General features: G+C 39.5%; 1 long non-coding RNA gene across 1 annotated transcript; it reads left to right on the forward strand.

The window, feature by feature from the left end:
* The first annotated feature begins 656 nt into the window (after positions 1-656).
* On the forward strand, positions 657-5,022 carry LOC309370480. The gene is made up of 2 exons (XR_014168591.1): positions 657-4,582; positions 4,616-5,022. It is a non-coding gene; the product is annotated as an uncharacterized lncRNA (long non-coding RNA).
* The last annotated feature ends 862 nt before the right edge of the window (positions 5,023-5,884 follow it).

The following is a 5,884-nucleotide window of genomic DNA, read 5'->3' on the forward strand; positions in this document are numbered from 1 at the left end:
CAGAAACTGAAAAAAGAATGCCAAAGGCTAGAATTATTGCTAATCAATGTGAAGTAATGGGCCACTGTGGAAGCAAATCATACAAATTAAAACTTTTATGGGAAAAGCTACTACATGCTGCATTCTCCAATCTGGCAAACTAGCACTTTTACTGTCTAGTTAGTATGAAATACAGTGAAATGAAACTGTTCTGACCACTTCCCACATCCTGGCATTTCAATGTGGAGACTTGTAGAAAATCTTGGCTGCTGATTGGTCAATGCACTAAATCATAATGGGTTGGAATCAGAGGGGCCCTTCCACAAGGAGAAGGCTTTTTTCACATTAAGAAGGGCCTTTTCTGGCACTTACAAGATCCTTGTATGAGAAAAGTGATATCCAGGGGTGTGCTTCCTTTTGTGGAAGGAACTAGAAAAGTTTCCTGCACTACATGTGCCACAGGGTCTTGAAATGCTCAATTGCAGAAAAGACGCACAAAATCACACTATGTTTTCTGCTTCCTCTGCATGACAATTCACAGAATAGCACCACTGCCAGAAATTATTCTGCTAGCCTTTCTCTAGAAGCAACCTACACTTTTCTGTTCCCAAAAAACAGCAAAGAATATTGTGGTGCTCGGTTTGGTTATTTAGTTAGCTAGTATCTCCCATGAATCTCTCATCCACGTATTGATCAGACTTACTTAGCTTTAATATGGTAGTTAAGACTTCTAGACTTGGAGTGGGGAACCTCTGGCACATGGGCCACTCTTCGCCTATCCCCCCAAGTGTGTGTGTAGCATCTAAATCAGTATACTAGGCTGTTTTCCCCAAATGGGAAAATGTAGCATCCTGTGAAGGATGCAAAGGCGGGGTTAAACCCCTTTCCTCAGCAGGGAACCGGGGTAGCAGTCAAACTGAGCAGGGTTTTACAGCTGCTCACCAGTGGAAATCAGTTCAGCAGGATTCCATGCAACACCCTTCCTGATCGCCTCAAATCACCTGCTAAAATAGAGGTTCCTCTCAGTGTTTTAGCAGACGGCTCCATGCAAACCTCATGGCAACTTCTGCTAAAATGATTACTCCTCCAAGGACCATGACCTAGCATTCCTTATCCGACTCACTTAAATATTTCTTCACTTGCTTTCTAGACAGCATTTTTAGACACGCCATTCTTATCAAACATCCCATTTTTATGCACTATTTACACATCCATTTATTGAGGGGGGAAATGCCTGATGAGATAAAGGAATCTTAAAACTGTGCTAAAGAAAGTATTCAGCTTATCCCAGTTCTGTATTGAGTTGTCAGCTCAATCCAATTGTTTGCTACTATGGGTGGTTTTTAGGAGTTGGATACAGTGCTTTACAATACAAATATACAAGTATTTGCCTTTTTTGTCCTATCCTCTTACCCTTTCTTTCCTTCAGTTTTACACTTTCCCCTTTCCCCCTTTGTATTGTGTTCTTAGTAATAAATTGTGGCTTTCTTTACTTTTTCAACAGGAACCCCATCTATTTTGCGCTGTTGTTGTCTGCTCACAATAACAATACACTGCGACCTTGACTTCATTAATTTCAATCCTGTTTATGTGCAACCGCTGCTTAGGCAGTTTGTAGATCACAACATTTTCTACTGCGAACAATGAACATTAATCAGCTAGGAATAAAGCATGGAGGCCAGAATACAAAGTAATTCTGTAAGGAAATGGACTCAAGACATTAATATGCAGAGGCGTCAACGTGCTTATCCAAGCAGCCATGGTAACATGTCTCTGCTGCCTTCTCCCTTGTGTCATGACAAAGCTAGGCACAGAACTTCAGAAGGGTATCCAGCTACCTGGTGTCCAAACCAGCCATCTTACGCACATTACTCCTGTTTGGCAGAAGGTGCTAGGACTATTAGGAACATTACAGGAGCATACTGTCTTGGGAGCAGGACTTCATCTCTGCCAGAACGCACACTTCCAGCATCTCTCAGGTGGGTGCCATTGCGGACTGCTTCCTGACAATGATAGTGCTGCTTGTTTACAACAACCACATGCTCCAAGTAGCTGCTGTAGCAGCAGCAACAGCAGCAGCAGGTTGGGGCAGGGACACTCCAGCTGGCTCCAACGGTCAAGGCTTACCTCTCTGAAGCCAGAAGATGAAGGTGGCTGCTGCCATGGCCGGATGCAACATGGAGGATCTGCGGTGCATGGCAAGGCCTTGTGTGGTGAGTCCCCCGCAAAGAAACGAGGATTTCAAGCTGCAGCCTGGCTGGGAGTGTACATGTGCATCTTTCTCCCTGTTAATGAGTGAAGACGCTGAGAGGGGGAAATAATCTGAACCTTCCTATCTTGTCACGTGATTTTGGTTTCAAGATGGCATCAACATCGTCATCTGGGCTGGCAACTGAGGTGGTAAGTTCCAGCATTTTTCCCCTAGAAAAAAAGCACTTCTTGGGAGTAGTTGCACCACTTACTGGTTTGTCACTTAATACACACAGAAGCTAGAAAAATCCTGGATAGAACAGGAACAAAGAGGTCACCCCATGTTTTCTTATCATATAAGTTGCTTCACCCATTGTAAGCAGTTTGGGCCAGTCAATGTATAACCCCAGCATAGGGTGTATCTTCCTGTATTGGCTGTAAAGGTTAGGCTATTAGGGCTCAACTGCATGTTGAATATGTGTATGTTTGTGTGTGTCCTTGCTCTTTGTACTTTTTTTTTTTTAGCTTTCTGGAAAACTGTGTTTATACTGCTGCAGAGTTTAATCACTAGGTAGCACTGCTCTTGTTTGAGAAAGACAATGAGCTTCTTGTTCACTGTGTCTCCTAAGCCTTCTACGACACTACATGACATCATCTCCAATACAAAACGATGCGTTGCCATACCTAAGAAGTGATGTACATGTTTAGTAAAGAAAATAATTTACTAGAGGCTGCAATAATGATGAGACAGAAATGCATGGATTGAAGACAATTTAGATATTTTCAGAAGCAATAGTAACGAAATATATATATATATATATATTCATGTGAAAAGTTTTAACAATATGAGACTATGCTTACTCCCAGGTAAGTAGGTATAGGATTGCAGCCTAAATGATAATGAAGAACTGTTACTGTTTAACAACACACAGAGATGCAGATATTAGACAACCAGTATGCAAGTAGTCTATTGAAAGTTAAACAGAATGTTAAAAACATATTTATGATGTTCTCTACTAATTTATCATGTTGAATATTATTCCATTTGAGGCAGTGTAAGCTTAATCCTGAGAACAGTAGAAGCAAGTCTTACAAGTTATACTACTATGTATATCACTAAAAAAAGGGATAGAACAGATAGATGGAATATACATTTTGTGTGTAAGGATGCATGTGGAAGATGTCAGCATTGGTGAATCTACCATTACGGTTGGATGACTAACTCTTTTACCATTACTCTTACCACTTAGTAGCTGATTCTGAATACAAAACCAGCTTGAGTATGTGGTATTACTTTATTGTCGAAAGAACAAACATGGCCTACAGCCCACAATCCAATTACTCCTGTGAAGCTCTAACAAAATGAAGAACTGTTATGGATGGAGTGATTTGGGTGCAGATGCCATAGTTAGACATGACTTTGTCTAAATAGCTGTTATTCTATAAAACAGAACATATCAATATGTCTCCATAGCTAAACTATCTGCATCGTTTTAGAACTATATATATTTTACCTTTGGAATGGATTAATTCTGCTTTTTTAAAAAAAATGTTATTCTGCTTGTGATGGTTTTAGGCAGGAAATTGAACCTATTGATAGTCAATGTTTCTAATATTTTTAATCAATTTTTAAATATTGGTTTAACAGGATATTATTTGAACTGGGTGCAAACAGCCCAAATGACTTTGTTGACTGAATGGTCAACAAATGTTATAAATAAATAATGAGAAAGAATGTTTTTGATTTAGATCAATACCATTTCAAAAACAAGATACAAAATTAAATGATCAGATAGAAACATGGTCTAATTCCTAGTCAAGTAGAATCAAAAGCGTTTTGAGGCAGCCTGAAAAAAACATACTCCCACTTCTCAAGCTGATTCCACTTTGAATTAATGAATGCTTGCAAACCTAGATTAATTGACCCTATTAAAGAGCCATGTGGTTCAGATGCTAAAACCTTTGGGAAGATTTCATAAAAGTCCTGTGAAATTTTATACCAAAGGAATGAAGTTGAAATATCCCTCTATTTGTTCTCATAGTAAAATATCTATCTATGTCCATATAAACATCTATTGAACATATGTACATTTGAAGTAGTACACATAGACCATTTCAGAGAACAGGCAAGAACCAACATGAAAATATCTTTTCTTCATTTTCCTCTTCCTTCCCTGTCCCTTTCCCTTTGTATGTTGAGTGTTTTTAGCTGGTACATCTGTGGGTAGGGGCTTGTTTTAATGGAGTGCATGTAAGCTGCTCTGGGGGCCTTTTTAGATGATCAGCAGGGATACAAATGATGATGATGATGATGGTGGTGGTGGTGGTGATAAATTTTCTGGAATAATATTAGTCTATTCTAAACTGCATCACCTTCCTCAATTTAACACTTCCCACTGCACTTTATTATCAAGTCAATAACTTGCATGTAACCAAAAATATCAAGCACAAATGGTTGCATATAGAACCATAGAAGTGTGCAGTTGGAAGGGACCCTTAGGGGTCTATCTAGTCCAATGGTTCTCAACCTGTAGGTCCCCAGATGTTGTTGGACTACAATTCCCATCATCCCTAGCTAGGGGTGATGGGAGTTGTAGTTCAACAACCACTGGGGATCCACAGGTTGAGAAAGGCTGATTTAGTCCAACCCCATGCAATGCAGGAATCTGAACTAAAGCATTCATGGCAGAGAACTAGCCGACTTCTGCTGAAAAGTTGAATCATGGGAGTCTGTTCTACTCTCGAACAGTTCTTACTTCCAAAAAGTTCTTCCTGATGTTTAGTCGAAATCTCCTTTCTTGCAACTTGAAATCATTAGTTTGGGTCCTAGCCTCTAAAGCAGTAGAAAACAAACTTGTTCCATCTTCCATGGGACAGCCCTTTACATACTGGAAGATGGCTATCATCGCCTCCCAGTCTCCTCTTTACCTCGCTAAATGTCTCTAGACCCCTCAACTGTTTCTCATAAGGCTTTATTTCCAGACCCTCTATCATCTTGGTCACCCTCCTCTGCACACATTCCAACCTGACCTTTGTTACTCTGATTGTTCAGACACTCTTCTATTCTACCTGCTTTCACACCACTCAACTTTCAATAAACTTACTTTCTCTTTACACCATTGCCCAATTAATCTTGGGTCTTGCTGATTCTTCAAAAATCAAAAGGTTACTACCAAAATACCAGTGTTTACTGTAGATTAAAGTAACGCATGAGCCTGCCTTTTAACATTGTTCAGAAATGTCAGATTATGGCAGGCAGATCAGTTTAAAATTGTCACTCCGTTTCCATTATTAAAAGATACTGCCTGGCTTCTCGTATATTTCTGGGCACTATTCAGAGTGCTGGCACCTTCACGCCTCTGATATATATGAACTTCAGGGGATCTACTTTGGGAGCTTACATTTCAAAATATAAGTAGGTGAAATGTGTTGAGAAGACCTGCTCTTTAGTGGTGTTTATGGAACATACTTGCATGCTGTAACATTAAAACTGTTTAATACAGTTTTAATAGCTGAGCTGGGAGGAGACTAATGCTTCCATTATTGTTTTCAAGTGTCTATGTTTCTCTTTAATGTCATTGTTGAAGAATACTATGAAGTTTTTCATTTGATTATGATTGTAAGCCACCTTGGAGTCTAGACAGCATGCCAATATTTCAAATAAAATAAAATAAAAGCTGTCACTTACCACTTAAAATAATTATAAGGGGAAGTC

Source organism: Podarcis melisellensis (assembly GCF_964234715.1).
Source record: "Podarcis melisellensis genome assembly, chromosome: 5".
Classification (NCBI taxonomy): Eukaryota; Metazoa; Chordata; class Lepidosauria; order Squamata; family Lacertidae; genus Podarcis; species Podarcis melisellensis.